General features: G+C 39.3%; 1 pseudogene; it reads left to right on the top strand.

Moving 5' to 3' along the window:
• The first annotated feature begins 19,677 nt into the window (after nucleotides 1-19,677).
• Nucleotides 19,678-20,785, top strand: LOC138155745 (THO complex subunit 3 pseudogene; annotated as a pseudogene).
• Nucleotides 20,786-25,019: the final 4,234 nt, after the last annotated feature.

Genomic DNA, 25,019 nt, shown 5'->3' with positions numbered 1-25,019 from the left:
ACTATATTATAGAAATGCTTATTTTATTCTATAAATTAAAAATTAAATAACATTTTATTTAATAATTAAATATAAAAGAACAACTTTGAGCAACTAAGTCACTGTAACTATTACAAATACCTAAATTAACTACAAAGAACCTATGAAGCAAGATGTTATCTGCATCCAGAGAATACATAATTGTTTCTAGTGGCACCCAGATTTCTTTTGAAGATTTTTTTCCTTTTTGTCACTCCCTTCCTTCCTCATATTTCAGCTTGGGAGCAGGACAATCTTCTTGGCTTTCAGTAAACCTTCCTACACCCCTTGTTCTATATGAAAAAAAGTAAATTCTGAGTATGTGATGAATATGCACAGAAGAAATAGAATAAAGGGATATTGTAGCAGCAAGCACCCCAAGCGTCCTCAGGGTTTGCTGCCAACACAGGTTCTTGGATCTGCTTTGATAAAGGAAAGCAACTCAAAATGGGTTAACAAGCTTACTTCAATCAGTCAAACATGTATCGTTTACCTAGTTCAGGGGAAAACAGTCAGCACCCCGAACTTCAGAATATAGACAGAATTATCAAGATGGAGAAACAGATTAAGTAGACAGTTTTCAAACTGTCCAACAATTACATCTATACCAAATCAACATCTGGGTTTTTCAAAGCCGGGGGTCTCTCAACAATGGCTTCCCAGAATCCAGATCAAATCATAGAACACTTCTCAAAATGAGCCCCAAAACAAAGCTACACATCATGGCTTATATAGCCCTTATATAGCCCTTTCCTGACTCAGAGAATGTCAACCTTATTGACTCACTGGCCAATCAAGAAGTATCTGCTGAAAAACAAGCCTCCCACCCAAGGCTCCAGGTGCACTTTAGCCTAGGGGCAGGGAAGATCTTAAAAATTTACATTCCCATTACAGATATGTTTCAATAAAATAATATAGTTACATACTACACATCTCCTTTACTATTGACATGTGTCTCTCAAGTGCATGGTGCATTGGTCTGGTAACCTCTACTCTTGATCTTTCCCCTGGGACTTGCCCATTCATTACCAAATCAAATGGAACCAATCTATCCATTAAATTTCTTAGCATGTTGCCTGGATCTTTCTTCCATATTTACTCCCTTTCCTTTCTGTTAAAGATACAGCAAGGGGATAGAGGCTAGCACCAAGCTTGTGTCAGGAAGAACTGGGTTTAAATCCTACCTCCCACACCAAACAGCCGTGTGACTATCGGGAAGCCAATGAAGGTTTCTCTGTGTTAGGTAACTCTTTTGGAATTTTCTACTAAATTAGGCACTTTCATTCTTTAATACAAAGATTAACTCTAAGGTTAAGAATTGGGCCTGGATGGGATCTGCTATGGGACTCTTCTTACACTGGTAAGTAAGATTCTCTTTGGAGTCAGAGAATGGGGAAAAGCCAGGGAAATAAGCACAATGGGGCATTTGAGGGGATTATTCTATTTGAGAATGTCTGGGTTGAAGTTGGAAGCTTTCCTTTCCCTTTCCCCTTCTCCAGAGCTCAAAAGAAACTTGGAATCCAACCTCCTGTACTTTATGAAGTATATGAGGGATATAGATGACCTAGTTTCATATAGAGGCATGGAAATGAATGCTTTTAATAGAAATACATTTCTAATAGAAATTTATAATCAAAGCCAACTAAAATCATGCTTATTTTGCACATAGGAAGTTACTTTCATCATTTATTAACCAATCAAGTACATATTAAGCACTTATTATGTACCAGGCGCTATGCTAGGTGCTGGGGATAAAAAGATTGAAATGAAACAACTTCTTTCCCTCTGGGAGCTTCCATGTGAATGGGGTAGACAACATGTATGTGTATTGGCCTATACAAAATGGGCACAAAGCAGACCCAAAGTAACCTTGGCTGGAAGTGACTAATGGGGGAGAAGGGGGAGTGAAAATGAAGGCTTCTTATAGAAGGTGGGTTTAGAGGTGATTTTTGAAGATAGTCTGGGAGCCTGGGGGTGAACATCAGGAGAGAAGAATATTCTAGGCATGAGGTATAAACAGTGAAAATTATTTGAATTGGGAGATGGAGGGTCTTGTGCAAGGAGGAGATGAGAGCAGTACCTCTGTAATTCTGCTATTCTATGATTTTGATTTTGGAAAAAAATGAACCAACCAACTAACCAGTATATAGCATGGCAGTGAGGCAAGATAATACAGTTTAAGGCTGTGTTAATGGAATAAACACACCCAGGAATAGAAGATTGTTAGTATTCTTCATCCCCTAATTTTGATATAAAATAAACCAGCTAGGAGTGATTTAGTTGGCACTTAATTAATGCTTCATTGATTATCCTTGATCAGATAATATCCATAATATTGCATCCAGTTCTAGTTGCCATATTTTAGGATGGGCATTGATGCTCAGTAGGTATTTATTAATCACTTACTTTATACCAAGCATTGTGCTTTGTGCTGGGAATACAAAAAAAGACAAGGGAAAAAAAAGAGCCCTTACCCACAAAGAACTCACATCCTAACAAGGAATACAACCTGTTAATATCTATGCACATTTAAGACAAATACAGTTTAAGTGTCAATGTCAGAAGGAAGACACCAGCACTGGATGGGGGTGGGGGGGAGAAGGCAGGAAAGACCTCCTGGAGAAAGTGGGATTTATAAAGTTATAGTGCATTCAAAGGGACATGATCAAGATGGTGAGGGGGCTGGGGACCACACCAAACAAAAGATATGATTGTTGTGGTCAGTCACCGGCAAGAATCAAGGGGTAGCCTCTTTTTATCCTGCACTGAATAAATGAGAACAAGGGCAAACTTGTAGGAAGTTCTGGGTGGGAACTTCCATGTTTCCATTCGTGCAAGAGTTCAATAGTGGAACAGCTCCATTCCATATGGGAGAGAGAAGACTAGTCTTGACAATCAATACCATGCCCAGAGCTTGGTGAAGGGGTGAAGCTAGAAACACCCGAGTGAAGGAATTTCTCTGAGAGCTGTGGAAGCCCAAGAATGTTGCCTCTGCCAGAGCCAGGCTGACCCAACGGAGACTGAGGAAAAGTACCAGACAAAGATATGTTCTTAATTCTACCTGTGAAGTGTTATATATTTGTGAGGTTTGTGAATCAAAGGGAAATGGGACTTATTGGGAAGGCTTTGGCAATTGTTTTATTCAAGATTCAGATACGAGTCCTTTCTGTGTTCCTTGTTATTCAGTCATGTCTGACTCTTTGTGACTCCCATTTGGGGTTTTCTTGGCAAAGATACTGGAGTAGTTTGTCATTTCCTTTTCCAGCTCATTTTACATATGAGGAAACTGAGGGAAACAGCATTAAGTGACTTACCCAAGGTCAACTAGTAAGTGTCTGAGGCCAGGTTTGAATTCAGGTCTTCTTAACTCCAGGCTCAGTGATCTATCCACTGTACCACCTAGTTGCCCTTCTGCGTTCCTTAACATCTTGTAAAAACTTGCTCTTTACTTAATGTCTTTGTAAACCTGAATGCTTGTAAGGGAGCTGAGATCCCTTTATGGTGAAGCAAAATTAGCCAGATTCTGAGGTTCTTAGGGCAAGACTTTGGTTTGAGGTATTAGAGAAAACAGATTATTATTAGAGACCCCAAGGCTGAACCAAGCCCAGTGTGTAAAGATCGAGGTCTGGTACACGGGTTACATGGACATCAGTTGAAGTGGAAGGCATAACAGCTACCTTTAAGTAGTTGAAGGATTGGCAAGTGGAAAGGGAATTAGATTTGTTCTGACTGATATCAGAAGGAAAACAAGAACCAATTGGTAGAAATTTCAGAGGCTTAATGTAATGATAATTTTCCTTAGAAGAACTATCCAAAAGTGGAATGACTGCCTCAGGAGGTAATATTTTCCCCTAAGTCGAGGTCTTCTGGAAGTGGCTGGATGTCCATTTGTTAGGGATATCATTGAAGAGATTCTTGTTCAGGTAGAGATTGTAGTAGATAGCCTTGGAGGTTCCTTCCAGTACTAAGATTCTGTATGTTTGTATGTCACTTTGACCTTGATTTCACTTGGAGTCAGTGTCAGATGATGAAAATGGACTAATTTCTCTTATCTATTGCTAAATCCATCAAAGGACATGCTTCTGCATGGGGTTGCAGCATTTTATCATAAAGAGTATTGATTCTACATTTTCTTAGAAACACTAAGCTGCTTGATTTATTCTTTGAAGTTTACCCTGTGCTGACACAACCAGTTAGCAGACTTGGAAATCATATCAATTCATTTAAATTTAGAAGGTGCTGAATGGCCTATTCATTGAAAACGATCTCTCTTCTTATCTATCAAAGTTCCTGAAATTCCCGCCATTACAATCAGTCACTGGATTTTGAGAGACAGAATTTTTTAATGGTGTAATGTAATGTCAAGGAAAGGCAACTTCCCAAGGTTCAGAATACCAGCATAGGTGCTCTCCATTTTATTCAGTGACAAATCAAGAACAGAGAAGGTCAAAACATGACATCATTCAAAATACAACATTTACTAAGTGTGATTAAATAATCTCCAAGTACTACCCCACCCCAGGACCTTCCAATCATCCAATCAATTACAAAGTCCCTGTTCTAAATATTACTCCACCCCTAGGCTGTACCTTCATTTAGTCCATCACAAAACCCCTCTTCTCAAATGGAGATTAGTTTCCAAACATAAGTAAAGTACATTCATTTGTTCAACCATAGAACACAAAAAGGTCAAAAGTTCCCCATCCTTGGATCACAATTGAATCTACCCCAGAGTTACATTAAGTTTAAGCACAGCACTTAATACCCAAATGGAGGTCTTTTCTTCATCTTGACATGAGGCAAGTTCTCAGCAATCTTAGTTCCTGGGGAGACAAGGCTTAGCAAGGCCACAAGATACATTGCCAGTCTCTTCATTAATTCATCCCCTGTCTGCAGGACAGTTTCAGTAGCTCTGAACCAACAGAAAGGTTCCCAGACCCCTGCAACAACAGCACTGTCCTTCACCAGTGGACAGTATTCACTCTCTGTCTGCAGGACAGTCTCAGGAGCTCTTAGACAACAGCCAGGTTCCAGAGCCTCTTCAACAACAGGACTGTCCTTCACCAGTGGACAAATGTGGCAAAACAACATCAAAACAGACAAAGTACCAGCAAAACAGCCATGTCTCCTCAGTCCTTGGCAGCTCCGGAGGCAGGTCTCAAAAGTCCTGGGCAATTCAAAGTGGCCCTCAGCAATCCTCTCAGTCTCTCCCTCTGCCTCCACGAGGGTGCTGCTTCCAAAAAAAAAATTCTTTTGCCTCTCTTGTCTCTCCAAATCTATGTCACCAGCTCCTCCCAGTTCAGGACTTTCTTTTCATATCAACAAGTCCATCCCACAGGTGGGATTAACAAGCTCTGGGTTTTAACACAATCAGTTTGAAAACCAAGCCAATACAGGGGGAACTTTATATTCCATTACTATCACAAATGGAAAGAGCAAATAGTCTTTGAGTTTGCAGAACTTGAACTCAAGTCCTGACTATAACCTTCAGGGTTATTTTTTTAGTATAAGATGACATCATGCAAATACAAAGCACTTTGCAATTGCCAATCATTAGAGATATTTCAGCTATTATTATTATAAATTAGCTTCTTTAAACATGTGCATGTTAAATGAGTGAAGGTATAATACTAACTGAGATGTAGATACCTTAATTCCATGTACTCTGTTCCCTAGCCAAAGTGAATTTTTCTATTCTTTGAATCTTGTATTTTCCTACCTCTCTAAGATTGTTCACACTCTTCCCTTTGAAATGTCACAATTCCTCCTCCTTCTTACCTTTTTAATAGCTACATATTCTTTAAAATTCAGCTTAAATACTACCTCTTCCATGAAGCATTCTTTGTTGCTGACATTCACATTGACAGTGACTTTCCCTTAGCTTCATATTAAAACTCAGGAATTGGTAGTGACTTATTGTTTTGTCTATTTCTAATGGGCATATATAATGTTGTGTGTATCATAGTAGATATGGCACCAGCCTCTTTAGGCTCTTTCTTCCTAGGCTGACACTGATTCACCCCACCTGTACCCACTCTGGCACTTAAGGGTTTTCCTAAGTGAAGGTTTTCGTGCAGCTACAACTCACTCTTTTTGTTTGTTTGTTTTTGTTTTTGCTTTTTGGATGGGGGAAGGCAGAACAATTGGAGGTAAGTGACTTGCCCAAGGTCACATGGCTAGTATGTGTTAAGCATCTGAGGCCCTATTTGAACTCAGGTTCTCCTGACTCCATGGTTGGTGCTCTATTAACTTCACCATCTAGCTGCCCCTACAACTCACTCTTAAGGTTTTAGGTATATCCATGGTATGGGTAGAGTTATTTATCTACTATTAATAGCTCTAGCTCCTGACCCTTCACTGAGGTGCTTAACTTTTAAATAAATCAACCAAGATGACACCATTAAGGCTTAATCACGAAACATTTAATTACTATAGTGCAAAACAACAACAATAATAATCATAACCCAAACCTAATTGTCTATGTATCTGGGTCATAGTCTTCTACTAATGCACATAGTCTCTTTTAGGGAGAATTGGCACAAACTTTCAGAACTCTAGCAATGAGGCAACATGAGTAGCAAAACCCAACTGCCCGGCAACTCAACTCTGGACTGCAAGCCTTGATGTCTTTGGTCTCTTTGTAGAAGAGTGGACATTACACTTACTGGGTGGGACTGTTCCTCCTTTGGGTTTCTCCACTTTCCTAATGGACAAAGGGGCTTCTCTGGTACTCTGGGGCTGCTTATTCCATATTAAGCTCTCTCATCAAAGAGCAGCTCCAGTGTCTTTGCCAAGAAAACCCTAAATAGAGTCATGAAATATAGAGTCAGACACAACTGAACAAGAACAATAGTCTTAAACTTGGGATCTACAGAATTATTCAGCCATGTTTTTATAGGCTTTGAGGGGCTCTTCCACGTGAGCTATGGAGTATAGTTTAGAGGATCATTGGCATGTCTCTGACGGGTTTCTTCTTTTTCAAGTTGTAGATGGCATTAGAGAACAAAGCAGACTTTGCCTTAATCAGCTCCTCAAAAAGCTGAGGACATAATTTCTCCGATGAGCTTGCAGCATTAGGGCTTCACTCTAACCAGGTTAGGTTCACACCTCAACTATAGAGAATTTCTCCAATTGGCTTATCTTACTTGGACTCAGCTCAAATTATTTTTGGTTCCCTTTTGACTTCTAGATCTTGTTGATCTATATCTTTGGTCTTTTTTCCTTTTTTTTTCTTTTACATCTCATCTACCATCAGCTTCTATGTTTTAATTCCCAGGCTTCTCATCTGGGTTCTTAATGATTATCTTTCCTCAAATCAAAGCTTTTTCATTTCTAGTGATCCAACTCCAACCTAGGTTGAGAAACCTAAATCCACATTTCTGTCAGATATGATACATATAGACTATATGGAATTATCTCATACTCATCTGAAAGTTCTGGTTATTAGAGCTTCCCAGTTTTCAATTTCCAAATCCTCACATTAATCATATGCAAGTACTGCATAAAATATTGCAACTTAATGCACTTTGGTCATGCATGTTTACCTTCAGTAAGAACATTTTCCCCCAGGGGAGCTTTTTTTCTCCCAGGTTCTCTCAATACTTTGATCTGAGGGGCTTCTTTCTCTGAGGTCATCAGAACTGTCTGTTTCTCCTTATGCTGGTCTTCTATGTGTATTTTAGAATGTAAGCTCCTTGAAGGATAGGAATAAACCATTTAATGTTTTCTTTAAATCTTCTGCACTTAATACAATGGTTGACACATAGTAAGCACTTAATAGGTTTAGTCAGTTGTTTTTCAGTCATATCTAACTTGGACTTGACCCCACTTTGTGTTATCTTGGCAAAGATGCTGAAATGGTTTGCCATTTCCTTTTCCAGTTCATTTTGCAGATGAAGAAATTGAGTCAAACAGGATTTAGTGACGTACCCAGGGTCACACATAACTAATAAGTGTCTGAAGCCAGACTTGAACTCATGAAGAAGAGCTCTTCTGACTCTAGTCCCAGCAGTTTATCCACTATGCTACCTAGCTGCCTCTTTAATAGGTACTTATGGAATTTAATTAAATTAAACTGAAGTTAGCACACATAGACTATATCACAGATCCATTGTAGGATAGTATGATCACAGGCAGTCATCCTAGTTACATGGATCACTATCAGGTACATGGTACATAATGCCCTAATTATGATTGCATGCAGTAGACTGGATATATAATATGTAACAAATCACATCACACATCAGACTTGCAATGCAGTATAACAAATACATAAGTAACATGTAACTCTAAATGCATTATATTGCAAAATTGCATTTGTTAGAGGAAACTCATAGATCAAATGCAAGTTTATAAAACATTCATATCAGAGTTACATACATACCAAATACAGTATCTCTCTCTCTCCATATGGATATATACATATATATGTATATATATACACACAGAGTATATATCTCTTGACTGAGAGATCAATTGATTCTCCTAGCTATTGTCTTAGCTTGGAAGATCTGAGAGAGGAATAAGCAGAGGTGTAATACTCACAAAAAAAGCATCGATTGCTTGTCATTCCTCTCTGAGATCTTCCATAAAGGAATTTTCTCTATCAATGCAGAAATATACCTTCTCACAACTTGCAGTCTTAGAAAGTTGTCCTAGGCACTGAGACATTAAATGACTTGCCCAGGGTCACACAGTCAATGGGTGGCATAGGTAATATGTGACCCCATCTTCTTGCTTCCCTGACATGCGAGACCATGCTGTTTCTCAATGTAGTAATAATATTCACACTCAAGTGAGGCCTGGCAGATGGTGAGCAAAACAGAGAAGGCTAAGGGCTACAAGGTATTTTCTGGGAATCTTATGGGATAACATGGATATTATGTACTTTTCCAGGGCAGGTGTGAGAAAACAACAGGTCTGCTTTCTCTGAACTACTGTGATTAGTGGCCATCATAAGAGTCGAGTTGGTTTGCAAAGTGAGTGTCATAAACATAGAATTGGAAATTACCTTTGAGATCATCTAGCCCTGCCCTGCTTCTCTCCTCATTTTATGGGTGAGGAAAAGTGAAAGGAAAAAAGTGATTTTTTTTTTCTCCCCGAGGTCACATTGGTAGAGAATAGAAAAGGCAGGATTAGGATCTAGGTCTGCCTCAGCACCATAATATTTTAGTTCTATGGTCAACTCTTTGGTTCAATTACTCTTCAGTTTCAGTCTTCTTAATTATTCAGTGACTCATTTTACCCAATGTTCCCAAACAGGAACAGTTTCATTTCTTATTGACTGGATATATTAGAAGGGTTAATGCAATCATGTTTGTATGGAATGTTTTGAATGGCTTTGGGAAAATTATGCAAATGTAAAATGTAATAATAATCTGATTTAGACTACCTAGAGAGAGTTAACTGAAGGGGAAAATTAAATGATTATAGGCCTAAGAGGATGATTTATGAGTGAGGTCTACTAAACAGAAAAGTTCCAACAAAAACCCCTTATCAACTGGAGAGGAGAGAAATTATGTGGGTTGGTACAAAGGGCTCTAAGCAAGATTAACAGGATGGAATTTTAAAGAAAACATTTTATCCCCTTGTGACAAATATCTGAACAGTGAGACTAATAAATGGCGTAAAGTTTTCCAAGAGACTTTCTAGAAGCCCCACCTCCAGAACCGTTGAAAATGAGATTAGGCGGAGACTAAAAGAGGGGGAAAGCATAGATAATTATGCTTCAGAGGCCCTTGGGGAAGAGTTAGCTGACCTCAAAGGTTATATACACATTCTACTTCTGTGATACTATAACTCAGACTTACAAGGCTTTAAGAAATGCATATTAAGGAGTTCTAATGCCCCCTTCAGACCTCTTGTGATTTATTAGTTCACATTTTAGCAATTTATAATGGAAACAGTTTGGATGAAACATTCCATAATATGCTGTGTACTCAGTATCTGGGGGGGTGGGGAACATAATTGTATCAGTGTCCACGGAATATGCAAACAATGGATCTCTGTGAAGGGAAAGTTGTGGATAACAATCTCAGTCCATGTCATGTAACAGACAAATGGTCTGAAGCTATTGCTACTGGACAAAAATGCCTAGTGATTTGCCTTGAATAGCATTTCTGCCTAGATATGATTCAATTTTAGAAGGTTTATTGGAATTCCATGCTTTATGGGGAAAAAAGAATAGTTTCAAATGGCACAATGGGGAGAAGAACACGAGGGTAGTGGTAGAAGAAATGTAAAATTAAAACAGGTCTTCATTTTCATTTGCCAAGAGTTGAGGTTTTCGTAAATCGATTTATAAATCCCCCAGGTGGTAGGTGGGGGAAGAGGAAACAATGAGATATGGGAAGAAATTTTTATTTATGTTAATTTTTATGGACCAAATAGTAGTAGTTTATTTATGATATGCCATTAGAGAAAAATACCAAGACACCTCTATGGTTCCATGATCTCACTGATATGAGAGCTTAGTAAGCATTCATGACACCAGGGCTAATCTCAACCCACCATGTTTTTTCATTCCATGTGATTTTCCTCATGCAGTATCTCTTATTAAACCAAGTTACTTTTTATTATGATCACAATGAGGTTGATATCATTGAATGCAGCTTTTTGATAACATGGGTACAGGGTTTTGAGATCTTCTAAAATGCCTTGAGTTTGAAAATTAGGTATGTCAGTAATTTGACTGGGTATATGAGCCTGGCATTGGATGAGCTTTATAGGACTTTCTTATATTTTCTCCTGTAAATTTGCCAGAGAGGATTTACCCAGTATGTTGGGGGCGGGGTGGAGGGGGGAGTGATCCATTACACCATTTAACATTGTGTAGGTAGCAGTGTCAATCTTGAGAATTGTGCTAGTTTTCTAAATAAGGTAGATGGCACTTGGGTTCTTTCATCTCTCCATAGGTCTATGTATGCACACATGTACACACACTGTTTTCTTAGTATTAGGATACTACAAACTCAGATACCATATTTCTACTTTATGCTATATGTAACGAGATCCTGTAGTCAATATAAAACTATAATCCACGTTTAAACAAACCTGAGTCTGACTTGAATGTTATTATCCTTCCTAACATTTTCTAGGGGACCCTCTTTTTCTAATGTTGCTTGTCAAATGCTTTGGAGACAAGTCACTCCTCATATAAAAATACTAGGAAGGGAAAGTGCTGACTCTGGGTCAGAGCCCCTGGATTTAAATCATACCCCTGATACTTAGTGCGAGTGTGATCCTATTGATTGTTTCAGTTATTTTTTCAGTGGTGCTCAACTCTCTTTGTGATCCCATTTGGGATTTTCTTGGCAAAGACACTGGAGGGGTTTGCCCTTTGCTTCTCTAGCTCATTTTATATGTGAGAAAAATGAGACAAACAGGGTTAAATGACTTGACCAGAATCACATGGACAGTAAATGGCTCAGGCTGGTTTTGAACTCAGGAAGATGAGTCTTCCGGACTCTAGGCCTGGTGCCTCTATCCACTCAGCCACCTAGTTGCCCCCATGGCCTTAATAAAGTCTACTTGATGGCCTTGGGTCTTAGTTTCTGTGTGAGTAAAGTAATAGGGTGAAAGAGAGTGCTTCTAATATCTTTTCCCACTCTAGTTTTTTGATCCTATGAAAAGAAATTTTTCTCTACATTTAGAGAGTATTCATAGGCATTTTTAGAGTTATATACCCAGCACATGCACCATGCCTGTCTAGGAATATACTGCATGGGAGTTTTAATGATTAGCAAGTTGCATAGGAGTCAACAGTATGATATGGAAACTGAGAAGGTCACTGTGATCTTTGGGTTATGTTAAGAAAGGGATCATGTATAGAAGGAGGGAGCTGATAGTACAACATCAAGAGCAGGGATGGGGACCCTGTGGCCTTGAGGTCATATGTGGCCCTCTAGGTCTATTCACAGAATGTTCTGTGAAGTTTGGATTCAGCCAGAGGGAAGCACTTGAGGACCTAGACATGTGTCCTTGAGGCCACAGCCTCCCCACCCCTGATCTAGAGGATCCAGAGGCATCTGGAGAATGGAGTGTACAAAGTGCTGGGCTTGAAATCAATAAGTTGTTCAGTTCTGTCTGACTCTCTGTGACCCCATTTGGGATTTTCTTGGCAAAGATACTGGAATGGATTGCCATTTCCTTCTCCAGCTCATTTTATAGATGAGAAAATCTAGGCAAACAGGGTTGCCAATGGACACACAACTACTAATAAGTGTCTGAGGCTGGATTTGAACTCAGGTCTTCCTGACTCCAGGATCACTGCTCTATCCACTGAACCATCTAGCTATAATCAGTAAGATCTGAGTTCAAAACCTATCTCAGACATTTACTAGCTGTGTGACCTAGGCAAGTTACTCCATTTCTCTTAGTCTCAGATTCCTTGTCTCTTAAATGAGGATAATAATAGCATCTACCTCCCAGGATTGTTGGGAGGAGCCAATGAGATATCATATGTAAACCTTAATATGCCATGCAAATGTTATCGTCATGATTATTTTTCAGTTCTGAGTGCTGTATTTTGGAAGGATAAATTCTAGATAGTGCAGAAGAATGAAAGAAGGATGGTAAAAGGCTTTGAAATTATGCCATATGAGAATTAGTTGAAGAAACTAGGGAAGGCATATAAGAGACATGATAGCTATTTTCAAGTATTTGAAAAGCTGTGCTTTGGGAGCAGTGGAGGATTATTATTTTATTTTTGTATTCAGTCCCAGAAGGGAAACTTAGGACCAATAGCTACAAGTTGGAAAGAGAAAATCTTAAACTTGGTGTAAGAAAAAATTTTTATAAGAAATAGAACCATAGGGGCGGCCAGGTAGCACAGCAAGTAAGAGCACCAGCTCCAGTGTTGAGAAGACCTGGAGATCGAATCCCGGGCTCGGACACTTAGCACCCACCCAGAAATACCTGGCCGTGTAACCTTGAGCAAGTTGCTTAACCCCGATTGCTTAAAAAAAAATAGAAGCATAACCAGGAAATTTTTCTCTTGAGACAGGTGGGTTTTTTTTTGAGGGGGGGGTGTAAGGAGGAAAATTTCTTTTCTTAATAAAAAGTTTTTGATAACTTTTTGTATTTTATAGCAACAAAATTTATTACCGTAAATGCTACCCCCACCCCCGCCCCGAGAATCATCCCTTATAACAAATGCTATTTAAAAGGGGAAAAAAGTAAGAGAAAAATGAGATAAATTGCTTGATACTTCAAAAATATTTGAAAATATATGCAAAGTACCATGCCTTGTAGGCCTTCCATCTTTGCAAAGGAGTGGGTAAGGGTGTCCAATCTCTTTTCAGGGACCACATGTGTTCTTCATAATTTTGTGACCTTCCCATTTGTCTGGTGGTTTTTCTTGCATTTATATTGTTGTATGCATTATGAACATTGTTTTCTTGGCCTTGCTTACTTCTTTATTTTATTTATTTTTAATTTTTATTTTTTAAAAGCAATTGGGGTTAAGCAACTTGCTCAAGGTTACACGGCCAGTCATTTCTGGGTGTGGTGCTAAGTGTCCAAGCCCAGATTTGATCCCCAGGTCATCCCAACACTGGGGCTGGTGCTCTCACTTGCCGAGCCACCTGGTCGCCCCAGGCCTTGCTTACTTCACTCTTAATCAGATCACATACACTGTCCTATGCTTTTTAGTATTCATCACATTTATTGTTTCTTAACATACAATGATATTCTATTACGTCCATCGACCACAATCTCTATCTACTTCTTAAATGATAGGCAACTCCTTTGGTTTCCTTCATTATTAGTGATTTGAGCATTTTTTTTCATATGGTTGCTAATAGTTTGAAGTTATTTTGAGAACTGCTTGTCCATATCCTTTAGCCATTTGACTACTGGGAATAACTCTGTGTGTGTAGGACAGAAAGAAAAGTGTTGAAATGGGGGAAAAATATTTGTTTCATATTTCTCAGATAAGGGTTTGTATCTCAATCTAAAAATCTAAAAGATTATATATACACAATAAACACATGTACACATATACATATATGCACATGAATATAGACTATGTAATATACATACACCAATATATGAATACATGTGTGTATATATGTATAATAAATGGTTATATAAATGTATTATATGCATATATACACATACATATATACTTCCAAATATCTAATATATAACATGTTTTCATTTGTTATAGATGCATGTATCTGGTATGTGTATGCATGCACATACATACATACACACACGAGGTGTCTGGGGTATTCAGGACAACTAGATCCTCTGGTGTGAGGGCTTGCTGAATCCTTTTCAGGGCTGCTTATCCATCTTTGGAGTCCACCTGATTTGGAGTCCACCTATGGCTCCAAGAACTTGTAGCATATTCAGTGACCAGACCCAGTAAGCCATCTTGACAGATGGGCTAAACCACCAGGTTGAGTGTAACTGACAGGCCTGAAACCCATTGGTGAGTAAGGAAATGTCTATTTCAAGCATGTGAAGAATTTCCACAGCAGAATGGGTGATTTAGAATAATTTGTTCCCATTCAATGAAGGTGACTGAAACATGCTGGTGGTGCACATAGAGCTTTGTCAGGCATTGAAGATGATAAGGTCATCCACTGCTTCCTGCGCCATCACCAATCATCCTGACTTTTTTTTGCCACTGGACTTCAATGACTGGAAGAGAGAGTGAGTCTAATGACTTTGAGCAACTCCACCTCATAAAATTACAATTTACATGCTATATACCTCACCTGTCTGATATCATTGGTCCTCTCTGAGAATGAAGAAAAAACAATAATATGAATATGTTGGGGCAGCTAAGTGATGCAGTGAATAGAGCACTGACCCTAGAGTCAGGAGGACCTGAGTTCAAATTTGGCCTCAAATACTTGTCACACTTATTATCTGTGTGAACTTGGAAAAGTCACTTAACCCCAGTTGCCTTCCCTTTCCCTCTCCCAAAAACCCGAACATGTATATTTATATATCTATGCACACACATAAACATACATATTTATATATGCATATATGTGTACACACAATACATATATGTGTGATCTATTAGTTGGTTCCATATCTTGGATGCCAAGCCCTTTACTGAGAAATTTGACATAAACACTTATTTTTCCATTTGAACACTTTCTTTCCTATGCTTGGTGAATTACTTATATTTGTGCAGAAGTTTTTCAGTTTCATGTAATCAAAGTTATCTATTTTACCTTTTGTAGTTTTTTTTTGGAGGACAATTGGGGCTAAGTGACTTGCCCAATGTCTCATGGCTAGTTTTTGTGTTAAGTGTCTGAGGCTGGATTTGAACTCAGATCCTCCCGACTCCTGGGCTGGTGCTCTATTCACTGTGCCACCTACCTGTCCCTATTTTACCTTTTATAATTTCCTCTATCCCTTGTTTAATTAAGAATATATCTCCTACCCATAGCTGTGAGAGGTATATGATCTGCTTCTCTCCTAATTCTTTTAGTGCATGGTCTTTAATATTAAGATCATGTATCTAATTAGAATTTATTTTTGCATATGATATAAAATGGTGATCTAAGCTTAATTTCTGACAAAACTGCTTTCTGGTTTTTCTAACAGCTTTTAGAAAAATCAAATAGAAAGTTCCTTCCTAAGTAATTTGTATTTTCTACTTTATTGAACATTGGGTTATTGAATTCCATTGTTTATGATTCTTACTTGTCTAGTCTGTTCTATTGATCTACCTGTCTATATTTTAACCAATACCAAATAGTTTTGATGACAGCTGCATTATAATACAGCTTGAGCTCTGAAAGTGTTATGCTCCCTCCCCATCTTTATTTCTTTTCATTTTCCTTTGATATTCTAGATCTCTATTTCCTCCACATCATTTTTGTTATTGTTCTAACCTGTTCTATAAAGTATATGTCTTTGGTAGTTTTATTTATTTATATAATTTATTTATTATTAAAATTGTAAAATAACTTTGGCAGTATTGTTGATTTTATTACATTGGCATTGTCAGCCATGAGCATTTAATGTTCTACCAGTCATTAAAGTTCTTTATTTCATTAAGGAGTGCTTAATAATTAAATCCATACAATTATTTTATGGGTTTTAGTGGGTTGATTTCCAAATATTTTATATTTTCTGTATTTTTTTTGGAGAAAGAAATGGTAATCTATTCCAGGATCTTTGATAAGAGAATCCTAAATGGGGTCACAAAGGGTTGGATGTGACTTAAATGAGTGAACAGCAAATTATTCTGAATGGCATTTCCCTTTCTTCTATTTCCTCTCGTATTTTGTTGTTGTCATATAAAATTCTTGTTGATTTTTCTAGGTTTGTTCTGTAGTCTGCAACTTTGCAGAAGTTTTTAATTCTCTATTGTTTCTTTGCTGATTCCATAGGATTTTCTAAGCGTGCTATCCATCCTATGCTATTCTTGCATAATCTTCCTAATTTAGTACTTTAATGAGTCTGCTATTTTATTTTATGCTAATTATATGAGCCATTAAACAGTTATTTCTGTGATTGCATTTATCAAGGAATTTTATATGATCTCAACTTATGGAGAAAATATTACTGACTGGAGGAAAGCCTTCTAGGCTACATTTAGATCATCCAAAATTTAATTTTTAAAAATTAATTTAAAAAAGATTTAAATTTTAAACTTCATTAAAAGATATTTTAAAATTCAATAAACAGCAAGCATGGTAGGATTTCATATCACCAATTTCAGTCAATTGTATGACTATAAAGGTATCGTCTGGATAAAGAATTAAGCATAAGGCTAAGAAGACAGCACTCATTGGAAAAGAGCCTGATGTCGGGAAAAAAGTTGATGGCAAGGGGCAGGTAGGTGGCACAGTGAATAGAGCACTGGCCCTGGAGTCAGGAGGACCTGAGTTCAAGTGTGGCCTCAGACACTTAACACTTACTAGTCATGTGATCTTGGGCAAGTCACTTAACCCCAATTGCCCTACCTTCCCCCTCCAAAAAAAAAAGGCAAAAAAAAAAAATGAAGGCAAAAGCAAAAGGGGATGGCAGAGGATGAGATGGATAAAAAGTGTCATGGAAATAATGAACATGAACTGGGACATACTTCAAAGGATAGTTATAGAAAGATGGGTCTGCCTTGTAATGGTCTAAGAGGTCACAGAGATTCAGACATAACTGAATGACTGAATAACAATAAAGTTCTCTTCTTATCTTTTGATCCAGGACATCTTTAACATATATGCACATTGCTTTTAAAATTTTTTCTAAAGGTAAGATATTAGGTAGATATTTCTATGGCTACTGATGTTCTATTTATTGCCTTTTTGAGGAGTAATATTACTATCTGTTATTTTCCTCCATTTTGGGCAGATTTTTCTCCTGAGATATATATTTTTTTCAGCCCAGGTAACAAGGTTTATTAAAACACTGGTTGGGTTGGGCGAGATTGCTAAGTGGTCTGTGCTATTGGCCAGATTTTAAGAATCTGAACTTCCTGAGATATTTTGTAAAAATAACTCAAAGATTATGTCATCACTGTCATGGATTTCCTTGATGTGGACTTGGTCAGTTCCAGCTACTCTTCCCAACCTTTTCTTCTTTTTAAAAATCTTTAAAAAATGTTTTAAAATTTTTTTTAGCTTTTTGGAGGGGGGAAGGCAGGGCATTTGGAGGTAAGTGACTTGCCCAAGGTCACATGACTACTAAGTGTTAAGTGTCTGAGTCCATATTTGAACTCAGGTCCTTCTGATTCACCAACCTTACCTTCTTAAGTGTTATTTCACCTTAAGAGGATTATGAAGCCAGAGCTGAAAGGGACATTAGAGGCTATCTAATCTAACATTCATTTTAGGGATTAAAAACTAAGATCCAAATACTTTAAGTTACTTGGCCAAGGTCAAACAGGCAATGAGAGGAACTGTAATTTGAACACAGGTCTTCTGAATTAAACTCTGGTGTTCTTTTCTCTGAACCTTGATGCCACACCTCTTTTAGCATATTAAGAATGGATGTGTTAGGATATAGCTGTGACGATTAATGATGTGATTGCCATATGATAAAAATAGGTGATCAGATCATAGGGTCACAATTTTAGGGAAGAAAGGAACATGATTTTGCAGATGATGAAATTGAGGTAAATAGGGTTAAGTGACTTGCACAGGGTTACACAGCTGGTAAGTGTATGAGATTAGATTTGAACTCAGGTCTTCCTGATTCCAGACACACTGCTCTATCTACTGTACCACCTGTAAAGCCACACACGAGCAGCTTTCCAGAGGACTGCTGCTGTGAACAGCTTTCAAGATTCTGATGACATAGTATAGTGAGCTCTCTATTCAATAACAAATCAGAGCAAAACATTCATAGAAAATCAAAATACAGGATTCACAATGTTACAATTTATCACAGAAAATCAAAATATAGCATTCACCATGTCACAACTCAACAATTTATCACTAAAATGGCCACATAGTTTTCAACAAAGTGGTCACATATTTTTAAACAAAGTACATTCATTTCGTCAATAGCAAAATCCTTAATTCAATCACAAAGTACAAGTGTCAGAGTTCTCCACCCCTAGGTCACAGTAAATCATAATTTTCTCAGTCAGTACACAGTATCCAAGTAAAGTCTTTTTCCAGCTTGACTAGAGGCTGGCTCTCAGCTTCCATGGTTCCTGGTCCCAGCTCCAACTGTCACCTGGGTTCAAAGGCAGGCAGTGGGGTGGAAAATCCATTAGCTCCCCCCATAACCACCTCAAGTACCCATAAAATATGATTCTAAACAAATTTTAGAGCTATAAAACCCACAAAGGGATAGATAGAGAGAAAAAAATCTCCCGCTGAAGCCAGCCTGGCAGGTGAACGGGAAGGGTCCATTGCAGGGCACTGGGAGCCAAGCCCAGCCCCATGTCAGCCTACAGTTTTATCCCCAAGGCGGCCCCCACCAGCAGTAGTTGGAGCATTGGGAGAGTAGATCGCCAGCAACTGTGGCACTTCCCAGAATTATCAACCTATAAATGTCAAAGAGAAAGTAAAAGGTCAGCGTGGAACCCTGTTGGAACTGAGGGCTACTAGGAGCCTTGTCTGGCCTCTGCCCCTGGGAGCAAGAAGCTGTGGAGGCACCATGGCTGGCCATGCAGCTGCCTCCACATGGCTGCTTCAGAGCTCCTACAGATTGTAGGGGGACCAAGTGACCATTCAGAAGGTAATTGCTCTTGCATTAACCTGCTTGGATCTGGATTGCTTTCTTGGGTGGAGGTCCTGGGGTGTGTGACCAGTGAGCCAGAGTTTGTGGGGATGTAGAGAGGGTACCCAACTAATAACTTGGGCAGCTTTAAAACCTTTGGGACAAAGTGATTTGGGACAAAGATCTCCTCTCTGGAAGCAGAGCTCTACTGTGGCAAAGAGCTCAAAAGTCAAGTAATTGAGTGGCAACATGAGCAAGCAAAGGAAGCAAAGCAAACACAGCAATCAAACCTTAGATTCCTTTTTTGGGTACAAAAAGGATCAAAGCATGGAACGGGAGGAAGACAACGAAATCAGAACTCCTGCACCAAAAGCTTCCGAGAAAAATATGAATTGGTTACAGGCCATGGAGGAGCTTAAGAAGGATTTTGAAAATCAAGTAAGAGAAGTGGAGGAAAAATTGGGAAAAGAAATGAAAATGATGCAACAAAGGCAGGCAGTGGGACGGCTCTGTGTGTGCAGGATGGCGAGTGCGTCAACCCTCCCGGGGCCCTCTGTGCTGGGGCTGGGCACTGTTGGGGGGGGCCGGGCCCTGGAATAGCTTGACAGGGGCCCGTCCCGCTATGTGGCTGGGATGCAGGAGCTGTTTTGGAGCCACAACAAGACTCGCGAGTTCCTGGCACACAGCGCAAAGGTGTACTAGGTGGCCTGGAGCTGTGACGGGTGCCGCCTGGCCTCGGACTCCTTCGACAAGATGGCCAGTGTCTTCTTGCTGGAGAAGGACCATCTGGTAAAAGAAAGTAACTACCGAGGGCATGGGGACAGCGTGGATCAGCTTTGTTGGCACCCAAGTAATCCAGACCTCTTTGTCACTGCATCTGGGGACAAAACTATTCACATCTGGGATGTTAGAACTACAAAATGCATCACCACTGTGAATACTAAAGGGAAGAATATTAACATTTGCTGGAGTCATGATGGGCAGACCATTGCTGTGGGCAACAAAGATGATGTGGTAACTTTCACTGATGCTAAAACACACCATTCAAAAGCAGAGGAGCAGTTTCAATTTGAAGTAAATGAAATCTCCTGGAATAATGATAACAATATGTTCTTCTTGACAAATGGCAATGGTTGTATCAACATTCTCAACTCTCCTGAGCTGAAGCCTGTGCAGTCCATCAATGCCCATCCTTCCAATTGCATCTGTATCAAATTTGACCTCACAGGGAAGTACTTTGCCACAGGAAATGCTGATGCACTGGTTAGCCTTTAGGATGTTGACGAATTAGTGTGTGTGAGATGTTTTTCCAGATTGGATTGGCCAGTGAGAACCCTCAGCTTTAGCCATGACAGGAAGATGCTTGCATTGGCATCTGAAGATCACTTTATTGACATTGCTGAAGTAGAAACAGGTGATAAGCTCTGAGAGGTGCAGTGTGAATCTTCAACATTCATGGTGGCCTGGCATCCCAAAAGACTCCTGTTGGAATTTGCTTGTGATGACAAAGATGGCAAATATGACAGCAGCTGGGAAGCAGGGACTGTGAAGTTATTTGGGCTTTCTAATGACTCTTAAAATGAGATTGGAGGATCCAGTGTGCTCAGGGGAGTGCTCATTCAGAAGAGAGGCTGGGATAAAGGCCTGGGAAAGTCACGCATTATTTTGTCTAGTTTATTTGGTCTTTTTGTCCCCTAGTACATTCTTCCCCATCCTCCGATATCCCAGCAGAAAAAGAAAGTTTTTCCATGTCCATTCATTTGAATAAAGTAGCACATCCGTTGGCAGTATTTTTGTGGGAGTGGTGGAATGGTAGAGTTTCCTTTGTAGTACTCTGTTATTGACAAAGCACTGAATTTAGAGTCAGAGCAGTGGAAAGAAGACTGGAGTTGAGATTGGAGGCCTCCATTCACAGCTTAGTTCTACATAGTTCTATTCAGAACTTTGCCTCTCTGGAACTTAATTTTCTCATTTTTAAAATGAGGGATTTAGATGATCTAAATCCTATTATCTTTCTTTCTCAGAGGATTGTCCTATGTACTTCAAGAATCCTAGAGTTCCTACAGGTAGCCGAATAGTCTAACCAGTTTCCTCCTTATTTCTTATTGCCTTTAATTTTGAGAAGATGCTGTAAAGCTACATTTTGTAATCTTTGCAGACTCTAAAAGTTTTTTGGTTTTGGGAGGTGACAACTTCATTTCTTGATGAAAGATTGCATGCCCATATTAGTAACTTCATTTTGAATAGAGATGAAAAAGAAACAGTGGTGCCTTAGTGCCACAGTCCTAAAAATAACTCCCTCCTCTGTAAAGGGAGGGGGTTGGATTAGATGATTTCCTAAATTCCCATGATCCACTTTTTTTAGGACTTGGTTTACAAAATAATTTCCTCACAATACCCCTAAGGGGAGGGTGGATAGGTTGTCTTGTCCATTTCATAGATGAAGAAGCTCTGGCGTTGAGACGCTAAGTAATTTACCCAGGGGTCATATGACCGTTCAGGTATTTCTGCCCTAGTGCCTGTATGTGCTATACTATGATTTCAAGGTCCAAGTTGCTACCTCATTTGGATATCCCCATATGTAATGTGTCTTGACAGCTTTCCTCTGCTCATGTTCATTCTACTTGTTGCACTATGGTTGGTAAAAAGGAAAGTAACATTTTGGGGAATGTATTTTTTAAGAATGACTTTGATATTTCAGCTTTTAGTAAAAAAAATTTTGGGCATTCTTACGTTTAAAGAAAAAAACAAAGGCAGGCAGCTCCCAGTTCCTTGTCCAACTCCTTGTCCAGTTTTTCATCCAGTTCCCACTCCATATTGAAGTTTAAAGTGTCCACTCCACCTCAAGTCCTTTACAATTCATGTTTCTGGGAACACAGCTCAACAGGGTCACAATAATATTCATTCACATTGTGGCACCATCCTGAATTCACTATCTGCCTGCGAAATCAACTCAGGCTCACACACAAGGTCCAAGAGGTCATAACAAATCGTCAGTAAAGTCCCAGGACCTACAAAACCCTCCTCCAGGACTTCTATAAACATATAAGCAGAAAATCATCTTTCAGGGCTTCCAGTAAGGTCCCAGGGCTTCTGCACAAAGTATCACAAACAAACATCAACACAGACAGAGCAGACAACCAGAGTGCTGGGATATCACAAGTTTTCTCCTTCTTGACTCTGCCACTACAAGAGTCCTCTCCTCAGTTCTGCTGTCTCTAGCCTGGGCCTCTCCTTATATATGTTCATTAGCTCCTCCCCTTTCTGTTGCAGGAGTTCATGAGTTCTAGGGTTCACAAGTTGTGTTTCACAAGTTGCTCTGTTTCTTAACAGACTTGATACAAAGCTCAAAAGAAACTTGAACTGAAACAGGGTGTTAATTCAATAGCTGAAACAAGGTGTAAACTACTTCTGTGCTTGCCATTATACCACCTACCTGCCATATACACACAGGTATATATGTATGCATACAAATCTATGTGTATATATATGTGTACAATGCATATATAGATATATGTATATGTATATAAATTCCCAATAAATGTATATGTGCACATATGTGTGTATGTATATATAAATGTTTCCACCACAAATTATGTTTGATAACTTTGATATATAATATATATTTGATGACAGCAACTTTGATGTTGTCCTTGTCTGTGATTCTCTCTGGCTTTTCTTCTGGTATTTTCCATTAAAAATGATCCTCTCTGCTTTCCTTTAAAATTATTTTTGGCTACCTTTTCCCAACTTTATTTTCCCTCCTGCCCCCTCTAAACAGAAATAAAAATAAAATCCTTATAACAAATATTCATGATCACAATGTGCTTTCTATTTGAATACATCAGCCAAGATGATACTATTAACTCTTAATCATGAAATGTTTACTAAAAAAGAAAGCAAATCATAATGGTCCATCTATGAATTGGTTCAGTCTCCCACCCATGCACACAGGGTCCATGGGAGAAAGTGAGTATCACCGTACAGAAAATGTAGTAAGGGCATGCATGATTAGGGAAACCTAAATTCTCAGTGCAACTCACAACTCTTGACTGGCTTGTTGTACTTAGGAAGCATTCTATACCCCTCATTACCTACTAGGTGGAGCTCCTCATTTTCTGGGTCTCTCTACTCTTCTGCTGGGAAGCAGAGTTGCACTCCTCTAGTAAAAGCAGAGGCTTAAACTAAAACTAGGGTCTACACATCTCTTCAGGTCTATATCCTTGGCCTAGCTCTGAGGCAGCATTATCACTTTTGGAAAAACAATTCTCCTAAGTCTGGATTTGCAGGGCTATTCAGGACTCCTCAAGGATTTTCCATCTCTTGCTGCATGTGGCAGTAAAAGGTAGACAAGGTAGTCTAGTGGAAGAAACAAGGCATCCTGAGGTAGTGACAGGAAGATGCATATGCTGGGCAAATCCACACCACCATCTTGACCACTACTTCCCCTGGTAACCTAAAGGAGATAGCAAGGATCCTGAACCCTAGAGTCTTGGAAATAGCCATAACCATAAGACCACTGCTCTTGCTTTCAACCCAGGCCCTACAGTCATCATTGAAAGGAGAAATCACTGTGGAGGAGGGTCCCACCTCCCTTGCCACTACCCCAAGCAATTGTTAAACAACTTCCACCTAGAGTATAGGAAAGCCAGGAGGGCTGTGTAGCAACAAGTCACCATTAAGGAGATAAAGGAGGTGGCATGTGCCAGATAAATCAATCACCAGCACCACCTTAGCTACCACATACCTTGATGAAGATAGCTGAAGACCCTAACTAAATCCAAGATCTTTTTATATAGCAAGGATCCCCAAACACTGGTTTTGCTTCTAGTCCAGTCCTTGAAGCCACCATTCTGAGAGTCAGCATTCATGGAGACACAGTCTTTCAGTTTCTTCTGTCGATATTGCAGTGACAACCCAGAAAAGAAAGTTCTCACCATTAAAATCCTTGGTACTGTCAGATGGTTCAATACCAGACACTAACATGATTTTATCAGTACAAATGACATTAAAATCATGCATTATCATCTGCTTTGCTCTTGCACCCTAACCTTAAAGGCCATGAAACCTCTTTCCATCTAACTTGCAGCTAAAACTTTCTATATGGATTATTTTCTCCATTAGAATGTGAGCACCTGTAATGATAATGAAATATGAAGATCCCTTTGTATTGGAAAGCTAGGAGGTACTTAGCACCTAGTTTCAAATTAAGCCTCTGCTAAAGAAACAGAAGATGTGAACCCCTGTTGCTGATGTAACAGGAAGGGACTGAACAGGGAGGAGCTATACCATATTTAAGGAAGAGCACAAGCTGGACAGTCAGAACTTCTTGGGATGAGCACCTGAAAGGCGGGGCTGCTGCTAGACTTCTGTGGAGAAAGTGATTTTGATTTTGAGAAGCTGCTGAAGACTTCTGAGGGCCAGCTGCAGCTGCAGAGGCTGCTGAGGATTTACAAGGGCCAGCTGGAGTTGTCAAAGAAAGCTTGACTGTGGTGTCTGTACTCTCTCTGTCTGTGACTCCATTAAGATTTCTCTTCCCAGGAACAGAGGCTGTGGAGGACTTGAGGTAGACTGGACACTGTGAGCTCCAATGTGGAGCAGAAACTGCACAGAGAGCTGGACAAGGAGCTGGTAGTTATCTGCCTTTGAACTCAGGTGGCAGTTGGTTAGATTTGGTTGGGAGCTGGGACCATGGAAGAGGAGCCATGGAAGCTGAAAGCCTACCCTGAGTCAAGATGAAAAGACCTCTCTGTGGGTACTGAGTAGTCACTGATGACTGACTAGTGACTGATGACTGAATAGTGACTGATTTGTAAAAGTGTGCCCCAGGGTGGAGGACTTTGACCTTTTGTACTTTATGATTG

The sequence above is a fragment of the Petaurus breviceps genome, unplaced genomic scaffold, assembly GCF_028583685.1.
Source record: "Petaurus breviceps papuanus isolate PSGF00001 unplaced genomic scaffold, PetGlider_PUasm1.0 98, whole genome shotgun sequence".
NCBI classification, from domain to species: Eukaryota; Metazoa; Chordata; class Mammalia; order Diprotodontia; family Petauridae; genus Petaurus; species Petaurus breviceps.
The sequence above is the reverse complement of the archived record's forward strand: the minus strand, read 5'-3'. Positions and strand labels throughout refer to the sequence as shown.